Here is a 12,727-nt window from a genome sequence, read left to right as displayed (position 1 = left end):
ATATATTAAAATTATGAACTTGTGGTAAAAAGACTATTTAATACCAGTAACCAGAATTTATTTAATACCAGTTACTTAAGAGCGTAGGGTAAACATTACAGCATTTCTAAATCAAAACTTACAGGAGTGTTTTACCGCATACCTACAACATCAAGTCCAGAGTAAGTGTAATCTGGCGATGTCTGTCTGCTTTCTCCTCTCCTCGAGATGCAAGCCCACCAGTGGCCGAGCGGTAAAGTCACTGAATACTGGTAGTTCGGTCTGAGGTTCGAATCCCACGAACAGGCTGGCTGCATGGGTGATTTCGTGGTTTTCCCACGTGTATGAATCCATTGTGTATACGAGCATACACAATGGATTCATACACGTGGGAAAACCACAAAATACTTCCCATTGTGTATATGAGCCACTTAGAAAGGTCCTCCACGAAGGCAACCCTCCCGTTAGGCATATAATCCTTGAGGCTTTGCCGTAATTAAATAACCTAACCTAACCTAACCTCAAGATGCATCACTTGTTCTCCTATGTCTTAAATCTGAGGCGCACCTTTCAAGAAATATAGTCTTGTGAGATCGCTATAGAACAACTAACAACTTATAGAACTAAACAACTTATAGTGCCCCAAATGATAAAAGCATTACAGATGTCATACATTCTATTGCTAAAGTTTTCTCTTATGCAGCCCATTTAAATTACTGCTTTTTTCCCTCCTCTTGAAAACATCTTACCAATGTTTTTACCTTGAACAATATATGGCTTACTCCTGCAGATGATAAAGAAAAGATTACTGATTTTGTTGACTCAAGATTGCCATCTTTATTTCAAAAGTGGCTACATCTTTGCCAAATAGAAGAAATAAAGATGTAAAAAGTGATTGCAAATATTTTTTAATTGGAATACATTTTAGCCTTTTGTATATAAGTAACAACTTTTTAAAAACATGCAACATTGAATTTATTATATATGCTAAAAAATCAAAATACTAGACATACCAGGTAGTATATACTCATCCACCTTTAGCTTTGATTACAGCTGATTAATCTTCTGAGCATGAACTCAGCTCTGATATTGTTCTGATGAAGAAATATTAGTTCATACTGACATTTAGATGTACTGCAGTTCAGATTTTATTCAGACGGGATGTCAGCTTTTCCAAACTTTGAAACAATTTTTTCCAATTGATCTCACATATGTTAAATATAACTCAGATCAAAGGTCTGAACAAGCTATGGAAGTATTTTGAACTCGAAATCATGCTCTTCAAACCAAACTGAGATTAATCAGGCATGCTGGCAAGGTATACTGTCCTGCTGAAAATGACAATTTGCATGAAGAAGCATAGCAGCCATAAATGAGTGTAATGATCAATAATGTTACTGAAGTAAACTGTGGTGTGTGAGTTATTTCTAGACATATTAAGGGACTTACTGCACACCAGAAAGATTCATACATTCTGATTCTCTGCACTTACCATGAAAATAACCAAGGAGTATTAGTGACAAGATTATTGCTTCCAGATTATATATATGTAAGATAAAAAAATATGAAAGTAAACTTCTAAATTTAATTGGCTAGAACCTCTTTTATTTTTTATTTAATTCAGGGACTTTCTTTCTCTGTCTTAAAAATAGCTCTATAAATCTAAACTGCGTCATTCAAATTAATCATAAGACCTTACATAACCCTTAATGCAGATATCTCTTGCCCAATTGAAGTAATTTGTAAACCAAAACATTTTTTGACATCCTCTCTTCTTCCTCTGAAGTACTGCGTTTTTCTCTGTTCACTGGGCATTTGCACTTCTGTATTTATCAGGAGATTACTTTCATTCTGTAAACACTATGATTACTTTTTTTGAAGCATTTGCAAAACACCACAGTAGAAGGATGATAGGTTATTTTTTAAACACTGAAAAAAAAAAAAAAACAAATTTGATGATTTACTTCCTTCACATTACCTTTGAATTTATCACAAAACAATGATTTGAAGAGATGAATAAATTTCCCATTGTGGTCTCAGGCTGCAGGTACTACCAGCTGGAAAAGACGGAGCAGTGTGACGCGCTGATTACATAGTATGCTGATATGTTGACTTAATAATATCTAAAAAACTTGGCAGTTTTAATTCCATTTTTATTTCCAGTTGGCATTTGTGGCCACAATCACTTGGCACTCTAGTCATGCCTATTCATAGAATATTTACATTTTTTATACTTTTGATATAGGAAGCGAGCACAGTGAAACAGAGACCAAGCACCACAGAAGCTCAAGGTAAAGTGCATAGTTATATGCAAGATGGAAGCACGCAATTTCAGAAAGATTTTGGTTTGAGTTAAAAGGTTCAATTCCCAATCGTTACATCATCAGCACTATGCAGGCCATGCAAAATGGAATTATCTAGAAATGATGCAAAGAAATTATTATGATTTTTAGAACAGAGATGATTTTTATCTTACATATCCCCCTCTTCAAAGAGAAAAAGGCCTGGTGACAGAAAACGCTTTTTAGAAAAAAACATTACAGAATTGGCAAAAACAAGGAAAAATACAATTGTGGGGGGGGGGGAATCATAGAGTTAGATATAAATAAATTTTAAAAATTAAAAAAATTTGTAGATATAATTTTTTGCAATAAATTCAAATTGAAAATTCTATTGAAATTTAAAAGTCTTCAAGTTAATTTTTCTAAAAAATATTGTAAGGAATGTCCTAATTTTTTCAAGAAATATTGGAAAAGTTCACAGTTCTGTAAAATCTTTGCTTGAATATTAATCATAATCAATATTTGCAGTCCTCAGCTTGAAAATCTTTCGTAAAAATTGTTGTTGTCGATAAGAAAATTTTCTTTTATATTCATGAAATTTGAATTAATTATTTATAAAATAATCAACATTATCTTTATTTAAAGCAATGTAAAATGGAAATTAGAACCTAATACACAGTAAGTAAGAAATTCAGTGCAATAACAAAATAAACTTTTTAAATTGGGTAAATCCTCTACAATGCAAATCAGCATGCCAACTTGCTGATGGCTGCAGGATGTTTAATTACAATTACACATAGAAGCCTCCATTTCTTAATAAAGGTAACTGGCCTTCTGTATTGTATGATTATCAAAGTTTACATTTATAACTTAATATCCATAAAAATCTTCAAACTAGTTAATTAAAATGGAAAAAATATGCAAAAATTAAAGATATATTAAATTCTATACGGCCCTACGATAATAATATGGACCATATAATGTTGTGGACATAAAGTAAGAAAATATAATTTCTTAATTATATCTGTTTAGGGAAGGCTTCTAAAACTTTCAAATATAAAAATTTCAAACATGTTCATTAACATTACGAAATCGCAAAAATTTTCAAAATGTTATAATGTTTCAAATGATTGAAACAGCATTTGAAATAATATACTATTATTATTGAAATTTCTAATTGACTTATTTTGTACAAACCCCATAGCTTTCACTAAATACAAACATTTCCATCTTATGGGCAAATCTACAATAACGAACAAGTGCATAAATTTTCACCAATGGTTACGGGCCGCCTGCGGCAGTTATTTATAAAGGCCTACGTTCCTTATTTTAAAGGCAACTGGCCTCTTTTAACTGCACTAAAGCATTCCGTTTATAAAAAAAAATTAACCACATTCCTTTATATTAAAAAAAAATTATTTACAAAAAAATAAATAAAAGTGGGAGCCTTTAAAGTTTATCTGAACATATTATAATCCATAAATTTTGCAATTAGTAAACATAATTCCATACAACTCAAGAAAATAATTCAGTTTCTTGAATTACTCATATTTTCATACATTAGTTACACTATCATATCAAAGTATTGACTAATATCTACAATAACACTCAAAAACACTATTTGTTTATTATATTCTATACTAGTTTTTCAAAATTATTTCATTCACTTAAAAACACTTATCAACAATTCAAAATTTTCAACGTAAATTCAAAAATATAATTATTTACCTTACTATCCTTCCCTATAAATAGTTTAAATGGCATAAACTTTGTTACTTAATTTGCTCACACTTACTTATGAAAAATTAAAAACATTAACAAACAAGAATTTCACATTTTTGCCAAACAGCACAATCAAGTTGAAGAAATTTTACGCAAAACTGAAATGAAAAGTATAGAATCTGCAGAATATTAAATAATTTTGTCTCTTTCCTGAGTTAAATTCACAAGGAAATAACACTTTTGGAGCTGTCGATTGACGAAGTACTATTAGAAAAAGCGGGACCACAAATAATTTTCTGTCTCGCACATACTTGCATTGACGACTTTGAACCCACTGTAATGCTGAATCTCCTCAGCAGTAATTTTCACTGATGATTTAAAGCACTTTTTGTCCTAAATATTGCAGAGATGGCCGAAGCAAATTCAATATTCCTTTTCATTGATGATTTAACTTTTTTTCAATGAAGATGGTTCCATAGTACATTTTGAACTAAATACTTTTGAAATTTTGGGGGGAACATCTTTTATATAAAACTAATCATGTGATCTTATGTAATCCTTAATGCTGATATCTGTTGCCTAATCAAAGTAATTTGCAAACCAAAACCTTTTTTGACTCTCTCCCTTCTTCCTTTGAAATACCGCGACACTCTTTTACTTTTCGCTTAAGCTTTCATCCTGTTAAGACGCTTTGCTGCAATCATCTATGTGCTGCAATGATCGCTTACATCACAATAGTATCAAAATTGTTCTGGAAATAGGCACAGTTGGAGTGCCAAGTGATTTGTGGCCGCCAATGTGAATTTAAATAAATGGGGAATTTAATCCAGCTTGACTGTTTCTTCTTCACAATGGATGGACATTCTAAGCATCAAGTACCTACATCATCAGTATTTCTGCATTTCTACGTCTCAGTGTTCTTACATCAGTGCCTCCAAAATTGTTCTGTTATTACATTGTTCGGCCAGTTCTAATTATGAAGAAATCTACACGGGTTTGTTATTCTATGTTCGCAGTGAATCATGGGAAAAGTCCTATTTCACTGAAAATTTTAATGCAAGTTTGTGCTGCATTCATAATGAAATCATTCACATTGTGATATATAAAGTGTCAAATTATTCAGAAGAATGAAATGTGTTATTCAGAATTCGTTAATCGACCAGGTGTAGTGTTTCAAATGCTTTTCCTTGACAAGTTCTGTTTGAAAGAGTAACCTGGAAAGATTAATGTATTGATTTTGACCTTTTTCATTGCTATTTACACCACTTCTTATGTTTTTCAATACTACTATTATGCTTTATTTTAATTTTAATTTTAATGATTACACTATTGCTCTAACTTGTTTCAAATTCCAGGGCAAACTGCTTAACTTGACATTCTGTCTACTTTAAAAATTGTACACATACATTTTTTACCCTTCAATTTTTCCTTAGATAGGATATTTAAGTTTTTTTCCAACGAATATACTCTTACTTTATATATATATTTTGCAATTAGTAAACATAATTCCATACAACTCAATATCAAAATACGACGGCTGCTTTGAGAAATAATTGGCAACCTCAAAATTTACTATTCTAAATTTGGTGTTCTCCCCCCTAAATTCATCTGTTCGCCCAAATTCGAAATCTTTCCATGTTACATAACAACATAAAATTAACCAATCACAGCTTCGAATACTGTCTGCATTTACTAGGTATAAATACTCTTAGCAAAACAACTATGTCATTCCTTTCTCTAGGTTCTGCCTTCCAACATCTCCCCACTGCTATGACACTTGCCAAAAATGATGCCGTAACCCTTTCCCTGTGCATAAAAATTATCGTACTCACTTGTGATTAAAAAGTACATTGTCTACAAAGAATGATTCTAATATGCCTAGAAAAAAGATGGTAATTAGCTGAACTTGGTTTGTGTTAACATCATCTTCCTACCATTGCACTCAGCAATATATAAGAGTAATTAAGTATATTATAAGAATGCAAGCTGTTAAAAGTTCCAGTGGCGTCTACGCACTTGAAATACTACACATATATGCATACATATATATATACAATACACACATATACAGGATGTTTCATAGATCATGGAACAAACTTGGAAGGGTGGTGGAGCATACTAAAACATGCATATTATTATAGGAATGAAAGGTCTAAAGTGACAGGTTAAGGCAGGAACACAAAAAAACGACACGAGAGGAAAATGTGCTTATGTACATAATCAACGCAAAGTGCTTCTTTGTAGCAATGCAGTATTCACAATAAATGTTCAACATTGCGACCACCTGCAGTAATACATGCTTGGTAACATTGCAGAAGGGATTGAGGAACATTTTGAAAAATGACAGGCATTTCTCGCACGCTTGCAGCCATAATGGATAGTCGTGCAACGAGGTAATCCAGTGAGTCAATGGGAGTCTCGTAAATGATGCCCTTCATATGACCCCATAAAAAATCCAAGCTGGATAAATCTGGCGAATGGGGTGGCCATCAAACGGGTCCACTACAGCCAATCCATTGGCCCGGAAATGTCCCAACTAAGTAATTGTGGACCCGTACGTGGTTATGGCTGGTGCACCATCATGCTGAAACCACATGCGATCATGAACAACAGCCGGAAAATCCTGCAGCAATTCCGGTAGCACCTCTTGCAGAAAAATATGATAACATAAGCCATTTGTAGGTGCAGGTAAGAGGTATGGGCATATGAGGTAGTCGTTAACAATACCCGCCCACACATTTACGAAGAAACGCGTTTGAAATGCATGTGGATGTGTGCCACATGGATTATGAGTTGCCCACACGTACGTAGGTTAATCCAAAAAAAAAAGTTTACAAGCAGAATCATTTGAAATGTAATAATTGTGGAGCGAATGTTTCCACCCAGGGTGGTTGACAGATGGTGCTAGTTGTCCTACCGTGGTTCTACGAGTAAGTAGCGACAGTACGCAGACACTTAAGAGCGACGATAATGGCACGATGTCTAGAAAAGTGGTCTCGCATAGAGGTGTGAGCCGTAATTCGATTCTTATGGGACAAGAATGTGGCCGCATCCGAAATTCACAGACAAATCATTGAGGTATACGGGGACAAAGCAATGAGTAGACAACAGGTAGCGAAATGGAGTCGTTCTTATCAAGCGAGCAGGGATTATGTGGAAAACTGCAATATGCAAGAGAGCGGCCGTCCAAGTTCTTCAAGAATGGATATCAACACGGCACGTGTTGAAGAAATCATCCAAAGGGATCGACGAGTAACCGTGCGTGAGATTGCCTCAGAGTTGGACCTGAGTTATGGTAACGTTCAGCGTATCATAACCGATGAGTTGTGATATTCCAAAGTTTGTGCCTGGTGGTTTCCACATGCCTTGTCCGTGGAGCATAAGGCCACTCGAATGATATGCAGCCTCACAATTCTTCAGTGATACCATTCAGACGGCCAACACTTCATTGATCGCATCGTTACCAGTGATGAAACATAGCTTCATCACTTCACCCCCACATCCAAAAGAGCCACGATGGAGTAGAATCACGCTGGATCACCGACGAGGAAGAAGTTTAAGGTCACACCTCTGCCGGTAAAGTGATGTCAACCGTTTTCTGGGATACGACTGGTGTTATCCTAATCGAATATTTGGAGCGTGGCCATACCATTAAGACCAATCGTTATTGTGCCACCTGAACGAAATTGCATAAAGCCATCCGACGCAAACGGCCTGGATTACTGAGCAAAGGCGTCATTCTTGTGCATGACAATGCCAGGCCCCATACAGCTCACCAGACTCCGGAATTGCTGCAAAGGTTCAAGTGGGAGGTCTGGAATCAACCCCCATACAACCCCGATTTGGCTCCAAGTGACTATTTCATTTTTCCGGCGTTGAAGCGATACTTATCCGGAACACGATTTACCTCAGACGATGCAGTGAAAACAGCTGCCGAGAAATGGCTCAATGAGCAGGGCCCTGATTACTACCAAGACGGGATAAACAAGTCAGTCGAACGTTCTAACAAATGCTTAAACAGGTTTGGCGACTATGTGGAAAAGTGAAGGCCAGATGTGTCTCTTGATTTCCATTTGTATCTTGTTTCTATTGTTAATAAATACTTTTTCATTTGCCTTGTAAACGTTTTTTTGGATTATCCCCCATACATGTTGTGGCTATTGAAGATGCCGTTCTGTGAGAAAGTTGCCTCGTCCGTGAATAGCACATCTGATGGAAAATCCGCCTGCGCCGCACACTGCTGCAAGAACCAATGACAGAAATGAACTCGAAAAGGGTAATCTGTCTGTTGCAAGGCTTGGACTCTCTGCAAATGGTATGGGTGCAAACCATTTTCATGCAATACTCTCCAAACAGTGAATGACTCAGCTGCAGACGGTGTGCAATAGCTCTTGTACTTGTTTCAGGTAATTCATGCACAATGTTCAAGATGGATTCTTCAATGCGAGGTTGTCGTGTACTTCTTTCACTCCTCGTGTCAGAGGTGGCTTCAAATGACCCATTTTCACACAGAGGCAGATGCAACCTCTCGGACATTGTGTGCTTCGGCATACGCCTGTTTGGAAACTGTTCCTGGTATAACCGTAGTGGTGCTCTGTCATTCCCATTAGCAGCACCATACATGAGATGCATGTTAGCTTTTTATCTGTGCATAAACTCACCCATCAAGCTCGGCATCAGAGTTGCGAATGATCCTCCGATGCATTAGATCATGGTTTGTCCGGCTCACTACCGCCCTCTAACCATTGCATTGCCAGCCAATCGCAGCATAGCTGTAGTTCCTATTACTGTTAGTGTTTCCTTTTTTGAACATTTATTGTGAATATTGTATTACTGCAAAGTAGCACTTTGCGTTAATTGTGTACATAAACACATTTTCCTATTGTGTCGTTGTTTTTTTTTTTTTTTTTTTTTTTTTTTTGCGTTCCTGAAATAACTCATTACTTTAGACCAGCCACACTCAACCTTTTTTGTTTCGCAGGCCACATTCTCGGAAGCACTATTTCAAGTGGGCCACAACATTATCATAGGCCAAGATTACAATGCGAATGTATTTATCATGAAAATGTATTTTAATACATAATTGTTAGAGAAGAGTATGTTTCTGACAGCTTAGCTTTTGAAATATGGCCGAACGTATTGTTAATTAAAATTTTCTTAGTTTTTGTTAAAAAAAATATTCACTTTATTTCAGTTTACTAAATTACAACAAGTAATACAATTAAAATAAAAAAGAGATGTAAATTACATAATTAATGTAGTTATTACACAAAGACTAATGAGATCATTGAAATTGTGTACACTTTTTAACAATCTTTTCTATATCAGTACACTTTTTAAGAATCTTTTCTATATCTTACAATTACTGCAAACTACTCATAAGACATCATCCAAATGATAATCAGTGACCGGTTTCTGTATACATTTCTTGCATACTTCATTTTAGAGTATGACGATTCACAAAGATAAGTTGATGAGAAAAATGTGAGCACATTTTTTTACAGGTCTGTATTGTCCAGGCACAGTTTTCCAAAAATCAGCGTAATCCATTTCCGCCCTCTTTTCTTTAAATAAAGCTTCCAAATGTGTGTTGTTCTTGAACTCTATAAATTTGTCAAACAGCTGTACGTAACTACATCCCAATATGCCTGCCAGTTCTGATATGACTGTTGGATCTAAGTGCCAAGGATTTTCGAGAAGTAACAATATGCTTTTAATTTTCCTTAAATCACTGAATCTACTTTTAAATTCTTCCGATAATGCCATTAAGTAATTTGAAATCTTCATAGAGTTATCTGAAGAAATATTAATACCTTCCTTTTTAGCTTTAGTCATTGTTGGAAAATTTTGCAGTATTTGGTTCTGAATCTCTTCTTTATACACATTAAGCTTCTCTTCGAATGCAAATATTTTATTTGCCATCTGTGAAATTATTTTATTGTCACCTTGTAAATCCAAATTGAGCGAGTTAAGTTTATTTGTAATGTCACACAGAAATGCTAAAATACACCACCATCCATCATCTTGCAATTCACTGCATATTTTATTGTTTTGCTGTAAATACAGCATAATTTATTCCCACAAAGAAAAAAACCTTTCCAACACCTTGCCAACGAACTGAAGTATGTAAAAGAACATCGCTGTATTGACTGCCCACTTCCTCCAAAAGGCTTTTGAATTTTCTGTGGATCAGTTCTCCTGTTCGGATGTAATTGACTGTACTTACAACAGCTTTCATCACAGAGTCTATTTCAGGACATTTAATCGCGCAGCCAAGTTTTCTTGGCGAATAATGCAATGAAATGTTATTAGATTTGTTAAACCATTTTCTTTTTTAACAGAGAAATAAACCCATTTTCCGAGCCAGTCATTGAAGGACAGCCATTGGTGCACACAGAAACTAATTTTCTTATACCTATATTGTTCTGTTCAAACAAATTGCAAACAATATCAATATACTCTCTGCCTCTGGTTTGGCCCTTCATTGGGAGAAATTTTGAACTGAATTGTCTTCAGTACAATATCTAACAAAAAGTTAACATTGTAATGTTGTTGAAATGTCAGTGCTGGAATCAAGAACCACGCTAAAGAACTTGCAGTTTTTTAAGTCTTGAACTATGCAATCGCGAATATAGTGTGCTTTGTCTTCAATACGTCTAATGCAGGTTGAATCTGGAGGTTTTTAATTCCTCCAATTACTTGATTTTTGTTGTTGAATTTATCAAATAGTACACGGGAAGCAGTTAAAAAAACACTCCTTTACTATTTCCGCATCAGTAAATGGTTTCATATTCTTACCAAGTATATAACAAATTTCGTATGATGCCTTTGTTACCGCTGCATCTTGTGCCGACATAACATTTTGTCGTTGCACCAAAGAACTTTTCAAAGCCAGTTTCTACTGTCTTACAGTGGATCCTTGAGGAAAAGTTTCACTAAACAATCCGTGTTTTGTTGTAAAATGGCGATCAATATTATATTTCTTTAATATAACACTTTCACGGCAAATTAAACAAGTTACTGACCCATGTTTATGTTGCACTACAAAATAGTCAATTTCCCACTGATTTTGAAACAGTCTTTTTTCATCGGATATTTTTCGTTTTTTAGAAGCCACTCCTGACATGGTGAATAATTTTTTTCTCAGTATTCACCCTCACTACAGACATAGAAATACAGAACCTGCATGACACAAGCAAAACAAACGTACTAACTTGTCTAAGAATTTAGTCATGGGGCCAAAGCTAATGCGGCCATATAAATGGTGGAAGCTAGTTCGCAATGCGTGTGTAATAAATAGAAAAGATGTATTTAATAGAATACTTGAGTTCTTCCCCTTGGAATTACACAGTCAACAGTGAAAAATTTAACAAAACCGCTAGTGTTATTGTTTTTGCTGTAATTGCATAGATGTTTGATTTGCAACTTAAACAGTTTACTAACAGGTAACAGTGGCATCAACATTGCGTTCGCTTTATGATTTATTGCCGTGCAGAATTTAAAAGTGAGCTTGTGGCACAGCCTGTTGTGAGGTCTAGTGATGTGCAATGGTAGTGAGAGTGGGGACACTCGTGCTCACTCACCAGGTTGCAAACGATATAATTGTTGACGTGTTGCTTTGGACTAGTTCTCATTGTTAAACATCGTAAGAAATCTGTATTCTTCATGGCTATCACGTCCAGTATTAAAATGCTTCCAACCACAGCAACCCGACTAAATTCATTCTAGGCATACTTTCTCATGCCACGCAATTACTAAGATAGACTGCACAATAAATGACATGCGTTGTGCTGCTTAAATTCAGGGCATTGGTTTTATCGTTATCCCTGCCTGCATCTCGCCCATTTTTATCAGCCAATCATTTGAGATTTTTATTGCAAAATTTTGAATATAGGGAATAGCTTGCCAGACCACTTAACAAAGCTCGGTGGGCCCGCAGGTTGAGTACCGCTGCTCTATTCCTGTACAAAAAATGCATGTTTTTGTATGCTCCACCACCTCTCCAAGTTTGTCCCATGATCTATGAAACAACCTGTATATGTGTAATATTTTTGGGAACATACAAGAATAACCAGCTTGCAGTCATAATGGCTGGGAGTTAAGGCGATATCCCACCTTTGGCATCCGAGTCTGTTGTTTAGCAGAGTGGGATACAGCAGAAATGATGGCACGGAAGGAATTAGCTTCTAATTTCCCATTTTTATTCAAAGGCAAAACATTATTTTTTTAGATTCTCCACAATTACATATTCAATAGTAAATTAAACTTAATTGGATTAACTTTAAATTTACTGCATCATACTATTCAAAGAAAGAAAGATAGACGGGAAGAGCGACAGCAAAGGTCTGATAACGACAGAAGAAAGGCAGTCTGAGTAAAAATGTTGCGAACTCAACATTTATAGTAGCAGTTACATAACATGCCAGAATGTTCTCAAAAGTACTGGTCTAGGGGGAAGATCCTGAAATTGCAGAAAGTTAATTAGAGTTGCCTGTTCGCGTAGAGCAAAGCCATCTTATTTTTTATATTTCACAGCCCCCCTCAAAGCGAGAGGCCAAGAAAGCAAAGCATTAGTACATTAGTGAAGCAAGAAAAATTTTAGAGTATGAGGAAAGGTATGAAGAAAAATATCCAGGACATAGCTTACAGGTTTTAACTATGCCCTATCATAACTCATGATCTCTCTCATATAAGTAGAAAATGCTTAATTATATAATTTTACAAAGGATGCTATAATTTATAAA

General features: G+C 35.4%; 1 protein-coding gene across 6 annotated transcripts in view; it reads right to left on the bottom strand.

Moving 5' to 3' along the window:
- Positions 1-12,727, bottom strand: part of LOC118201509 (mitochondrial GTPase 1) — a 131,376-nt gene that overhangs the window by 40,403 nt on the left and 78,246 nt on the right. The gene's annotated exons all lie outside the window — the stretch shown is intronic.

Source organism: Stegodyphus dumicola, chromosome 10 (genome assembly GCF_044657685.1).
Source record: "Stegodyphus dumicola isolate Sdum_Otavi_A_Nest chromosome 10, ASM4465768v1".
In the NCBI taxonomy this organism is placed as follows: Eukaryota; Metazoa; Arthropoda; class Arachnida; order Araneae; family Eresidae; genus Stegodyphus; species Stegodyphus dumicola.
The sequence above is the reverse complement of the archived record's forward strand: the minus strand, read 5'-3'. Positions and strand labels throughout refer to the sequence as shown.